The sequence below is a fragment of the Coregonus lavaretus genome (genome assembly GCF_964263955.1).
Source record: "Coregonus lavaretus genome assembly, contig: HAP1_SCAFFOLD_48, whole genome shotgun sequence".
In the NCBI taxonomy this organism is placed as follows: domain Eukaryota; kingdom Metazoa; phylum Chordata; class Actinopteri; order Salmoniformes; family Salmonidae; genus Coregonus; species Coregonus lavaretus.
This window is the reverse complement of record NW_028163311.1, coordinates 93,137-107,495: the sequence shown is the minus strand read 5'-3', so window position 1 is coordinate 107,495 and position 14,359 is coordinate 93,137. Positions and strand designations below refer to the sequence as shown.

At 41.4% G+C, this 14,359-nt stretch overlaps 2 long non-coding RNA genes across 2 annotated transcripts; both read right to left on the bottom strand.

Moving 5' to 3' along the window:
* Window positions 1-5,703: 5,703 nt before the first annotated feature.
* LOC311118305 lies at window positions 5,704-9,625 on the bottom strand. The gene is made up of 3 exons (XR_014611794.1): window positions 9,385-9,625; window positions 8,934-8,977; window positions 5,704-8,724 (listed from the first exon to the last, which is right to left on the bottom strand). It is a non-coding gene; the product is annotated as an uncharacterized lncRNA (long non-coding RNA).
* Window positions 9,626-10,547: 922 nt separating this feature from the next.
* LOC311118304 lies at window positions 10,548-14,117 on the bottom strand. Its single transcript, XR_014611793.1, has 2 exons — window positions 14,043-14,117; window positions 10,548-10,868 (listed from the first exon to the last, which is right to left on the bottom strand). It is a non-coding gene; the product is annotated as an uncharacterized lncRNA (long non-coding RNA).
* Window positions 14,118-14,359: the final 242 nt, after the last annotated feature.

The window sequence follows — 14,359 nt, the reverse complement described above, 5'->3', positions numbered from 1 at the left end:
CTTTACAATCAGTATCCCTCAACTGGTAAACGACATTCTGAATCTCAACAGGCTGCGGGGCATCCACGGCAAACGTGGCAGGTTAGGTGAATTAGCGTGGCAGGTTAGGAGACTGAGGTTAAGGTTAGGTGAATTAGCGTGGCAGGTTAGGAGACTGAGGTTAAGGTTAGGTGAATTAGCGTGGCAGGTTAGGAGACTGAGGTTAAGGTTAGGTGAATTAGCGTGGCAGGTTAGGAGACTGAGGTTAAGGTTAGGTGAATTAGCGTGGCAGGTTAGGAGACTGAGGTTAAGGTTAGGTGAATTAGCGTGGCAGGTTAGGAGACTGAGGTTAAGGTTAGGTGAATTAGCGTGGCAGGTTAGGAGACTGAGGTTAAGGTTAGGTGAATTAGCGTGGCAGGTTAGGAGACTGAGGTTAAGGTTAGGTGAATTAGCGTGGCAGGTTAGGAGACTGAGGTTAAGGTTAGGTGAATTAGCGTGGCAGGTTAGGAGACTGAGGTTAAGGTTAGGTGAATTAGCATGGCAGGTTAGGAGACTGAGGTTAAGGTTAAGAAAAGGGTGAGGTTTAGTGACTTGTTTATATAGTAGGTTTGGATAACTAATGTGGCGGTTAGGAGACTGAGATTAAGGTTAGGAAAAGGGTTAGGTTTAGTGATTTGTTTATATAGTAGGTTTGGATAACTAATGTGGCGGTTAGGAGACTGAGATTAAGGTTAGGAAAAGGGTTAGGTTTAGCTACAATGCTACAGTTGTCAACAAATGTTGTCCCCGACGCAAAAGAAACGGGCACGGACCAAAGGGGAGCATCAATAGGTGTAACTTGATATCAAGATATACGGGGCGGCAGGTAGCTTAGTGGTTAAGAGCGTAGTGCCAGTAACCGAAAGGTCGCTGGTTCTAATCCCCGAGCCGACTAGGTGAAAAATCTGTCGATGTGCCCTTGAGCAAGGCACTTAACCCTAATTGCTCCTGTAAGTCGCTCTGGATAAGAGCGTCTGCTAAATGACTAAAATGTAAAAATGTAAAGAAACACCCGATATCAAAAAACGCTCCTAATTGCAGTCTGCAATTACACCCTTTTGGGATCAAGGGGCCAGGCTGGACTCATGCTTTCCACTGTGCTCAGAGGGCATTTTCGGTAGTGCAGTTTAGCTGAAGCACCGCCAAGAAAGACAATTCCCATTGACGGACATATAGAGAAGTCACATTTTGTATTTTAAAATAAGACAATAGTAGTCATCAAGTTTGTAAACAAAAACATCCATTGAATTATTCAAGTAATTGCCAAGTTTTACCATCACTCACAGCCAACGTTACTAACATTTTTGATTCATGCTGTGAGGTGGGAAAGCTTTTGCCACATGCAGATGCTGAAGGCAAAACACACCTCTTGACCTGGACCTGCTTGTGCATAATGTAGGTCAAGGAGCAGCCTCGTCTCATAGATTAAACATAACATAGTAAATGTACATCCGGGACTGTCAAAACAGAATGATATGTTACGTTGTTATGGTTACGTTGTTATGGTTACGTTGTTATGGTTACTTAATAAATGGAATGTGGTGGTGCTGTAATAGAGAGCTGACCCAGTTGAAAATATTGATGCCAGGGGATATTGTTGGTGACTGTGTGCTCCTGAAGTGCTGTGGCCCTGTGTGCTCTTTCATTAGTGTTGTGTTTTTTATTCCTGGTACCCTTCTACCTGAGCGCCATGAGGCCTGTGGGGCGTCGCAATGTTAGAATGATCCCAGTGTGGAGATGAAACACCTGTGTGTTGCAAAGCCACATGTTCTGTCCTCTCTACTCTAGCCAGGTGTTTTAAATGTGGGTAATAGTAATACAGAGATAATGTAAAACTACAGAGATAATGTAAAACTACAGAGATAATGTACATTTATTTTCTCTTTTCTTTTCATGTCATTATGTTTACCATTTCAGTTAAATCTGTAGTTTGAAGCATATACAGGACCCCTTGACTTTTTCCACATTTTGTTACGTTACAGCCTTATTCTAAAATGGACTAAATGCATTTTTTTCCCTCATCAATTTACACACAATACCCCATAATGACAAAGCGAAAACAGCTTTTTAGAAATGTTTATAAAAAAGTACAAACTGAAATTACCTTATTTACATAAGTATTCAGACCCTTTGCGATGAGACTGGGAATTGAACTCAGGTGCATCCTGTTTCCATTGATCATCCTTGAGATGGTTCTACAACTTGATTGGAGTCCACCTGTGGTAGTAAATTCAATTGATTGGAAATTATTTGGAAAGGCACACACCTGTCTATATAAGGTCATACAGTTGACAGTGCATGTCAGAGCAAAAACCAAGCCATGAGGTCGAAGGAATTGTCAGTGGAGCTCCGAGACAGGATTGTGTCGAGGCACAGATCTGGGGAAGGGTACTTAAACATTTCTGCAGCATTGAAGGTCCCCAAGAAAAATTCGAGAAAACTCCAGGCACTCAGCCCATGAGAGCCATTCATACTGTCAGATCTAATATGAAAGAACTGAATACAAGCATAAGAACCATTCATACTGTCAGATCTAATATGGAAGAACTGAATACAAGCATAAGAACCATTCATACTGTCAGATCTAATATGGAAGAACTGAATACAAGCATAAGAACCATTCATACTGTCAGATCTAATAAGAACTGAATACAAAAGAGAAGGAAAGGTTGACCAGTACAAATTCATGTACAAACTTTTATTTTTCATTGGCAGATCAATGAAGTTCACTTGAATGCAGTTTTATCCAAACACATTAATTATCAGTAACTAAAACAACAAGTTGTAAAATACTATTTAATAAACACATGTCATCGTTTTTATAGCCTGTGTATCATTAAACAAAGTTGTTTACAGTTTTTTTCAATTGCTTACACACTAAAATTAAAACTTTCCCACAATTAGCAAAACCTTACACTCAAGGAGCAAAACACAGGCCTAGATTTGCACAACTGTAAGCACATTGTCAGCTTCACACTTTTTGCAAAACACTAAAACACACTTGTATGCATTTGAGACACAGAAATGTATCATGATGTCATTTCCTATGCAATTTCAAAGCAAAGGCTTTCAAATGAACCAATTGGTTAAACACAGCCACCAGGTGTGCACACACACTGGTGCTTAATTGTAGACACACCAATCAGGTTTAAGCACTATAAAAAAGGCAACAGGTAAGTTCACCTGTCTTCCAAAACCAATGGACGGTGTCAGAGGAAGACCTGGAGGAGGGGTAGGACATGCACAAAGAAGAAGTCGACAACCAAATATATTTAAACGAAATTCGTGCTACAATTGTGGACCCATGTAATAAACCACGGACTAACACTGAGGGGGGCTGGACTGAGAGTACAGCCTAACCTCACCATGTAATAAACCACGGACTAACACTGAGGGGGGCTGGACTGAGAGTACAGCCTAACCTCACCATGTAATAAACCACGGACTAACACTGAGGGGGGCTGGACTGAGAGTACAGCCTAACCTCACCATGTAATAAACCACGGACTAACACTGAGGGGGGCTGGACTGAGAGTACAGTCTAACCTCACCATGTAATAAACCACGGACTAACACTGAGGGGGGCTGGACTGAGAGTACAGTCTAACCTCACCATGTAATAAACCACGGACTAACACTGAGGGAGGCTGGACTGAGAGTACAGTCTAACCTAACCATGTAATAAACCACGGACTAACACTGAGGGGGGCTGGACTGAGAGTACAGCCTAACCTCACCATGTAATAAACCACGGACTAACACTGAGGGAGGCTGGACTGAGAGTACAGTCTAACCTCAGCAGGTACACGGTGGCATCAATAGTTCAGACATTTCGTCAAGAGCACAGGTGAGAAACGTATCTTCTGTCAACAGAAAATCCATAGCTTACTGCATGTACTATTATCAACAGTTTTGGTATCTATTCCTCTATCATGTTACAGTTAGCTCCATGTATTTTGTTTGGCCAACATAGGATGGAACGTCGAGAACACCAAGGAGGGAGGGGCCCCATATTCACATAGGAGCAAGAGAGAGAGAGAGATCATAAACCTTGTTTTGGCCAATAATGCAATCAGACTTATAGAAATTCAAGCCCATATTGTCAATGATCACCGAATTTTCAATAATGTCCAACAGGTCTCTCTGTCAACAATAGCCCGTATCCTTAAAAAAACTTCAAGTTCTGATGAAACAACTGTATAAAAGTGCCATTTGAAAGAAATTCAGACAGGTTGAAAGGCCTGCGGCGTGAATATGTGGTGGTACGTTTTGTTCACTGACTGTAGTATTCTGTACTGCACACATAACCTTTTTACTGTACATGTAATTTGACTGTATAGCAGACCTACAGTAAATTGATCTACACAATGATCTTTTGCTGTATTTCAGAGAGTTTTGCAAATGTATGCAGAGGAAGTCCCGCATGAGTTTATACAGTGGGGGGAAAAAAGTATTTAGTCAGCCACCAATTGTGCAAGTTCTCCCACTTAAAAAGATGAGAGAGGCCTGTAATTTTCATCATAGGTACCTTCCATCAGCAAGGGCATTGAAGATGAAACGTGGCTGGGTCTTTCAGCATGACAATGATCCCAAACACACCGCCTGGGCAACAAAGGAGTGGCTTCGTAAGAAGCATTTCAAGGTCCTGGAGTGGCCTAGCCAGTCTACAGATCTCAACCCCATAGAAAATCTTTGGAGGGAGTTGAAAGTCCGTGTTGCCCAGCGACAGCCCCAAAACGTCACTGCTCTAGAGGAGATCTGCATGGAGGAATGGGCCAAAATACCAGCAACAGTGTGTGAAAACCTTGTGAAGACTTACAGAAAACGTTTGACCTGTGTCATTGCCAACAAAGGGTATAACTAAGTATTGAGAAACTTTTGTTATTGACCAAATACTTATTTTCCACCATAATTTGCAAATAAATTCATTAAAAATCCTCCAATGTGATTTTCTGGAGAAAAAAATTCTCATTTTGTCTGTCATAGTTGACGTGTACCTATGATGAAAATTACAGGCCTCTCTCATATTTTTAAGTGGGAGAACTTGCACAATTGGTGGCTGACTAAATACTTTTTCCCCCCCACTATATACATTGAGGCTGGATTTAACCTGACAACAGTGAGAAGAAGGGGAAGAAACATCATTGGCTATTGTCAATGTACCAGGGCAACGTGGGGGTAACATTACCCTTTGTGCTGCCATTACACAGAATGGGGTCCTCCACTGCCATGCCAACTTGGGTCCTTAAAACACTGACCTCATTCTTACATTTTTAGACAGATTACACAATATTATCAGAGCAGCAAACCAAAGGGACCAGATGCAATTCATTGTCATCTGGGACAATGTAGCTTTCCATCATTCTGCTCTGGTCCAAAACTGGTTTCATCAACACCCACAATTTACAGTTCAATACCTTCCACCATACTCCCCCTTCCTAAACCCCATCGAGGAGTTCTTCTCAGCATGGCGGTGGAAGGTTTATGATCTCCGGCCCTATGTCCAGATGGCCCTCATTCAATCTATGGTGGAAGCATGTGATCAAATTGAAACAGCATCCATACAAGGGTGGATTTATCACTCCAAAAGATTCTTCCCACGTTGCCTTGCAAATGAAAATATAGCCTGTGATGTTGACGAGGCCCTGTGGCCAGATCCAGCTAGGCGGAGAGATGTTTAGCTTATTTTTCTTTTTTTATTCAGTACTGAACTGGATATGTAATTTATGTTACAGTATTACTGTAAGCTTACAGTGCAATGGTACGTTCAGTAATACTGTATGAAAACTGGAAAATGTTTTGTTGAAATGTTCAGTATTGACTGACTTGAGTACATGAAAATAAATACATATTTTCATTAGTCTGCACAATTGGGGGTCATGTGGTGTTGGTGAATTAATTTTTACACTTTCTCTGTGTAAATGCTAAAAGTGTTTTAAGGTTGAGCACAGGAGTGTCTAACTGATTCAAACAGAATCAGACCATATGATGGTTGGGTTTTATGTTATGACATCACAATAAGTTTTTTAGAAGACATTGTATAGTTTTGACAACAGCGTTCCATTTTGCAAATGATCTGAGGTGTTGTGCTACTTTGGTGTAGTGTTGTGCTCATTGTGTGAAGGGGTTTGAAAAACCGGGCCCTGTTTTCAAAATTGTGCTTAAGCAATTGAAAAAAAAAACTGTAATAGCTAAAATAATCCACCCAAACTAATGGTGAAAACTGATCATCACACCATCTCTGTCTGATACATGTTGTGTCTACTAGCTCATTCCAACAGAATACTGCAGAGGGACAACCTGGTCTCAGAGCAAAACGTATTATGTTACAAAAAAAATCAGTGCCACTCCATTTAGTATGTTATGTTACATTACATTGGCCTACCATAATATAAAGTGAAATAAAAATATAAACGCAACATGTAAAGTTTTGTTTCATGAGCTGAAATAAAAAAATCCCAGAAATGTACCATATGCGTAAAAAGCTTATTTCTCTCAAATGTTGTGCACAAATTTGTTTACATCCTGTTTAGTGAGCATTTCAGCCTTTGTCAAGATAATCCATCCAACTGACAGGTGTGGTATATCAAGAAGCTGATTAAACAGCATGATCATTACACAGGTGCACCTTGTGCTGGGGACAATAAAAGGCCACACAACACAATGTCACAGATGTCTCAAGTTTTGAGGGAGTGTGCAATTGTCATGATGACTGCAGGAATGTCCACCAGAGCTGTTGCCAGAGAATTCAATATTTATTTCTCTACCATAAGCCACCTTAAACGTTGTTTTAGAGAATTTGGCAGTACGTCCAACCGGCCTCACAACCGCAGACCACATGTAACCACGTCAGCCCAGGACCTCCACATCCGGCTTCTTCACCTGCAGGATCGTCTGAGGGGAGGGGGGCGGGGTGCTGAGTAGTATTTATTTCTGTAATAAAGACCTTTTGTGGGGAAAAACTCATTCTGATTGGCTGGGCCAAGTGGGTGGGCCTATGACCTCCCAGGCCCACCCATGGCTGCGCCCCTGGCCAGTCATATGAAATCCATAGATCAGGGCCTAATTTATTTATTTCAATTGACAGATTTCCTTATATGAACTGTAACTCAGCAAAATCTTGGAAATTGTTGCGTTTCTATTTTTGTTCAGTATAATACGACTTGTAGGACGTATCGTATGTTACGAATTAAAATGTGTATGTTCTGTTACGCATTGCTATTCATACAATATGTTACGAACTTGTAATATGTATGATATGTTATGGATTCCAATGTGTTGTTGCTAACATTAGCTAGGTTAGGGGTTTAAGGTAGGGTTAAATGGGGATAGGGGAAGGGGGAAGGGTTAGCTAACATGCTAAGTAATAGCTAAAAAGTAGTAAGTAGTTACAAAGTTGCTAATTAGCTAAAATGCTAAAGTCCTCCGTGATGAGATTCTCCCCACAGACAGAGTCAGACCAGGCTGAGAGGGAAGCAGTACCACCCAGTCAACTGGCAGACTATAGTGTTTGTTTTCTAAATGAGAAGCCTCACAGAGGGTATTCAACACTAAGGGCAAATCCAAGGTCATCTCAATATCATTACAGTAGAAACTATCAAAACTGACAAGGTGCACACTGATCAGTAAAGAGAGGTAAACATTCTATAACGCTCCCTTTCCTCTGCACAGTGAGAAACAATAGGATTACAATAGTGTTCTATTCTTCATTTGATCCAATTCAACATTACAACTTATTTTATGAGATGAGAATTAAGTGATGGAGTGACTAATCTTAGCAGGTCTTAGAGAACTGATGTGGCTTTTCTACTTGATGTATACGTTGGTGTGTTTTTAAGTTGCTCTGGTAAGAGAAACTCCTCCCACAGTCAGAGCAGGAGTACGGCTTCTCTCCTGTGTGTGATCTCTGATGAACTTTTAGCTCAGTTGATGTTTTGAAGCATTTTACACAGTCAGAGCAGACGTAAGGCTTCTCTCCTGTGTGTGCTCTCTGATGTACTTTTAGCTCAGTTGATGTTTTAAAGCATTTTACACAGTCAGAGCAGGAGTAAGGGTTTTCTCCTGTATGTATACGTTCATGTGTTTTTAAGGTATCCAATCGGGAGAAACTCTTCCCACAGTCAGAGCAGGAGTAAGGCTTCTCTCCTGTATGTATTTGTTGGTGTGCTTTTAAGCTGCTCTTTTGAGAGAAACTATCCCCACAGTCAGAGCAGTAGAAAGGCTTCTCTCCTGTATGTATACGTTCATGTGATTTTAAGTTATCAGATCGGGAGAAACTTCTTCCACAGTCAGAGCAGTAGTAAGGCTTCTCTCCTGTATGCATACGTTCATGTGATTTTAAGGTTTCCGATCGGGAGAAACTCTTCCCACAATCAGAGCAGGAGTAAGGCTTCTCTCCTGTATGTATTTGTTGGTGTGCTTTTAAGCTGCTCTTTTGAGAGAAACTATCCCCACAGTCAGAGCAGTAGAAAGGCTTCTCTCCTGTATGTATGCGCTCATGTGTTTTTAAGGTATACAATCGGGAGAAACTCTTCCCACAGTCAGAGCAGGAGTAAAGCTTCTCGCCTGTGTGTATTTTTCTGTGTATTTCTAGCTTTGATAGAATTGGGAAAATCTCCTCACAATGTGGGCAGTGGTGAGACCTCTTAGCTCTGTGATCTTCCTGCTGTTGTTCTCTGGATGTAGAGAATGTCTCAACGTGGTCTCCTGTGTGAACAACATCAGAAGAACCAGTCAGTTGGTGTGATATACATGTCAATCAAATGTATTTTACGAAGCCCATTTTTGCATCAGCAGTTGTCACAAAGTGCTTTACAGAAACCCAGCCTAAAACCCCAAAAGAGCAAGCAATGCAGATGTAGAAGCACAGTGGCCACGAAAAACTCCCTAGAAAAGTAGCAACCTCGGAAACAAACCTAAAGAGGAACCAGGCTCTGAGGGGTGGCAAGTCCTCTTCTGGCTGTACCATAAGACATATGAATTCATATAAGTAGGCTGTACAATTACAAAAGGGGAATAAAACTATTTTAAAACTGGGTAGAAGTCAAAACTAAAAAGGGGAAAAAGTCATGAAAATGATGAGCCATATCATCCTCCACTCACTATCACAAGGGTTAGTAACTACACAGACTCAGTTCATAGAACTTTAAAACACTGGCAGTTTGTCTACTTCGCTTCTTTAGTCTACTCTCTGATCACTCCAGATAGCCCAGTGAATAAAACACATGCTGACAATACTGGTGTCAAACCATGTAAGTGTCAATAGCATGAAATAATATCTACCTTCTCATTGAAACAGTTCATGATGAAACAGTTCTACTGCAACTTTTCATGCACAGTGGGAAGTTGGAATGAACCTGCTCTTACCATGAGAAACAGATTTCCCAATCTTCTCCTCCTCTTCTTCATCTTTAATGTTGATTACATTCAGCTCCAGTGTTTGACTGCAGTCTTCCAGCTTCACTGATGCCATCTCTGGATCCTGCAGTGCAAACTGGGCTCCACTGTCACAATCAGGACCCAGTGACTGTAGGTTTGGACTCAGTGTGGAAGGAGAGAGGCAGGCTGGGTTTGTCCTCACTGTTGATGTTACCGGCCTCAGACCTTATTATAGTCGTCCTGTAGTAATAATGAGAAACAGACACTAAAGTTATTGTCTTGACAGTTCTGGCACTTTCTGTATTCTCCAAAAATATATTCAATTTTTATTGTTAATCTAATTTCCATATATCAGGTAACTAATCATTGACAACAAAACATTCATTTATTCACATAAAGTGTGTGCACTTAAATTCACATAAATGCATAAATGACTCAAAAACCATTTAGTACAAGGTTGCAGTTTGTTCTAGGCAGCACTATGTTCTATTTTCCTGAATAACCTTGTCTTCATTGTATTATTTTAGTGTTTCTACATTTTTTTTGTGTTATTAAACAACTGACGACGGTTCAATTACTAGAATTCCATTTAGTTTTTTTTGTGTGTGTGAGCCCAACACTTTCTAGAGAGAAATAAAATCATTAACGAGAGAAATCAAGTCAGGAACTACAGTATGTGGTACGCTGGGCTAAAGTGAGTTGTAGTTTTCAGTAAGCAAATATTCAACCTAGTTCAGTGCAGAAACGTGGTAATTCACTACAACGACCATAATCCATTGCGCCTGTTTTCCCCCGACTCGGAAAGATACAGATCTCTAGAAGGGTACTTTTACGTCTGCTACGTTAGATTAGATACACACAGACGGCATGAGAGAGGAATGTAAACACAATCACGAGAGGAAAGAGACAGTTCGTGAAGGAATGCCTTATCTTCTTTGAAGAACTAGTAAAATGATTGACAGACAGACCTTAAGGAATAAAAAACTATCAAGTAATCAAATAGAAACTAAGTATACTGAACAAAAATATAAAACGCAACATGCAACAATTTCAACGTTTTTACTGAGTTACTGTTCATATAAGGAAATCAGTCAATTGAAATAAATTCATTAGGCCCTAATCTATGGATTTCACATGACTGGGAAGGGGTGCATTTTGTATTTGTATTTATTATGGATCCCCATTAGCTGCTGCAAGCAGCTACTCGTCCTGGGGTCCAGCAAAATTAAGGCAGTTTATACATTTTTAAAAACATGGGAGGACCACCCACTGGGGCCCAGCCAAGTCAGAATGAGTTTTCTCCCACAAAAGGGCTTTAGTACATGCAGACCTAATCCTTAGTTTCATCAGCTGTCCAGGTGGATGGTCTCAGACGATCCCGCAGGTGAAGAAGCCGGATGTGGAGGTCCTTGGCTGGTGTGTTTAAACTTGCTCTGCGGTTGTGAGGCCGGTTGGACATACTGCCAAATTCTCTAAAACGACATTGGAGGCGGCTTATGGTAGAGAAATAAACTTTAAATTCTCTGGCAACAGCTCTGGTGGACTATTCCTGCAGTCAGCATGCCAATTGCACCCTCCCTCAAAACTTGAGACATCTGTGTTGTGACAAAACTGCACATTTTAGAGTGCTCTTTTGTTGTCCCCAGCACAAGGTGCACCTGTGTAATGATCATGCTGTTTAATCAGCTTCTTGATATACCACACCTGTCAGGTGGATGGATTATCTTGGCAAAGGAGAAATGCTCACTAACAGGGATGGAAACAAACTTGTGCACAACATTTGAGAGAAATAAGCTTTTTGTGCGTATGGAACATTTCTGGAATTTTTATTTCAGGGATTTTTTATTTCAGCTCATGTCCACGCAGACTTCTGTACAAAATTTGAGCTAAATAAACGTTTTGTGCATATGGAAAATTTCTGGGATCTTTTATTTCAGTTCATGAAACATGGGAGCAACACTTTACATGTTAGGTTTATATTTTTGTTCAGTATAATATACACAACTGAAATATTTAGTTTTTTCATAGTAACTTTCTACTTTTCTATTGATGTCTACCAAATGTGGACCTGACAGAGACAAAGGAATGTTTTCAATGTTTTGGCAATTGAATGTTCACTATTTTGGCCTTTGGAATTTCCATTAAAAAGCTCTAAAATCATTGTCATTATTTCATTACTTATTTCATGTAAAAAATAAATAATTGAAACTCAAATCTGTGATTCTTTTTTAATAATCGAACCGAAACCAAACTGACCTAAAAATCGCACTAATCGCTCAGCACTAGTATTATGGATTACAAAGGGAAACCCAGCCGAGAGCTGCCCAGTGACACGAGCCTACCAGATAAGCTAAATGCCTTAAATATGCTCGCTTCGAGGCAGGCAACACTGAACCATGAGTGAAAGCACCAGCTGTTCCGGACGACTGTATGATCACGCTCTCCATAGCCTTTAAACAGTCAGACCTTTAAACAGGTTAACATTCACAAGGCCGCCGGGCCAGACGGATTATCATGACGCATACTCTGAGCATGTGCTGTCCATCTGGCAAGTGTCTTCAGTGACATTTTCAACCTCTCCCAGACCCAGTCTGTATACCTGCAGCCCGTAGAACTCACATCTGCAGCCATGAAATGCTTTGAAAGGTTGGTCATGGCTGACATCAACACCATCATCCCAGAAACCCACTCCAATTAGTCTACAGCCCCAACAGCCACACAGATGACGTAATCTCTATTGCACTATCTGGACAAAAGGCACACCCACGTAAGAATGTTGTTCATTGACTACAGCTCAGCGTTCAACACCATAGTGCCCTCCAAGCTCATCACTAAGTTAAGGACCCTGGGACTGAACACCTCCCTCTGCAACTGGCTCCTGGACTTCCTGACGAGCCGCCCCCAGGTGGTGAGGGTAGGCAACAACACATCCTCCACGCTGACCTTTAACACGGGGCCTCTCAGGGGCGCGTGCTCCTATACTTCCTGTTCACCCACGACTACGTGGCTGCGCACGACTTCAACACCATCATTAAGTTTGCTGACGGTGGTAGGCCTGATCACCGACGACGATGAGAGGTCAGAGACCTGGCAGTGTGGTGCCATGACAACAACCTCTCCCTCAACATGGGCAAGACTCAGGAGCTTATGGAGGACTACAGGAAACGGAGGGCAGAACACGCCCCCCCATTCACATTGACGGGGGTATAGTGGAGCGGGTCGAGAGCTTCTAGTTCCTCAGTGTCCACGTCACTAAGGACCTATCATGGTCCAAACACACCAACAGTCGTGAACAGGGCATGACAACACCTCCTACCCCTCAGGAGGCTGACAAGTTTTGGCATGGGCCCTCAGATCCTCAAAAAGCTGCACCATTGAGAGCATCTTGACTGGCTGCATCACCGCTTGGTATGGCAACTGCTCTGCATTCGAGTGCAAGGCGCTACAGAGGGTAGTGCGTACGGCCAAGTAATTCACTGGAGCCGAACTCCCTGCCATCCAGGACCTCTATACCAGGTGGTGTCAGATGATGGCCCTAAAAATTGTCAAATAATCCAGCCAACCAAATCATAGACTGTTGTCTCTACTACAACAAGGCAAGCGGTACCGGAGCGCCAAGTCTGGGACCAAAAGGCTCCTGAACAATTTGTAACCCAAGCCATAAGACTGCTGAACAGTTAATAAAATGGCCGCCTGGACTATTTACATTGACCCCCTTTTTATTATTTATCTAAAATGTTTTGCACTGGCTCTACGCACACTTCCTGATCAACACAAACTACACTGACACTCAACACACACACACGCATATTGACGCCACAAACACACATAAGCTGCTGCTACTCTGTTCATGATATATCCTGATTACCTAGTCACTTTTCACCCTACCTACATGTACATACTGTATTACCTCAATTAACCCTGCAGATTCATACTGTATTACCTTAATTACCCCTGAACATTGACTCGGTACTGGTACTCCTTGTATATAGCCTCGTTATTGTTTTTTATGTGCTACTATTTACTTTTGAATGTATCAAATATTTGTCTTTGATTTTTTAACTATGCATTATTGGTAATGGGCTCGTAAGTAGGCATTTCACTGTAAAGTCTACACGTTGTATTTGTCGCGTATGACCAATATAATGTGATTTCGCTCGCAAAAAACAATATTATTTCCCATTCACACCATAGTATCAAATGTAGATAAGATAGAAACAACTGAATGTGTCTGAATATTACTACACATGTAGAAAACTGCTAATCATTACATTCAGCTTCAAAACAGTAGGTCGACCGTGACATTTTCTCTCTGCACCGACACTGTTCTCACTGAAGTCCGTTGACGCTGACCGAGAGGCGCCGCCATTTTATTATTAAAAACAATGTACCCAAAAAACCAATAACATGTAAAACCAATTCAGAAATTTCCAATAAATGGATTCTTTATTAATTTATCTTGACTAAATAATGTTTAATTCCCTCAGAAACCCAGTCTCCAGCGATGTGACTTATCACGTTCTTTACTCGGTTTGACACAAACATAAAACCTTCACCAAGCGTGATAATACCTTGACGGATTTGTTAACTAGCATGTTATGACATGTTCTTTCGATATTAGAAAGTTTAAACGCGCTATTACATACCTGTAGTAATACATTTGAAACGGACACAAAAGCGATCGTCTTCACAGCACAGTTCTACTGCTTCTTCTTCTTCAAGGTTTTATGGCCGAGTTGGACTATTGCCGCCACCTACTGTTTGAATGTTAAATGACGAGGCAGAGGCATTGATGCGAGTAACCAGTCTTGTTCAGTATATTGCAAAACATCCGGGTATCTCAAGTACACCGGTAAAACACTGGAGTTGCAGTAATGAACATTTACCAACAGATGGCATCATTGTGCCATCTTCCACCCATAACATCTACAGCGGCCTCTTTCTGTTCCCTCCTTCCACGTGC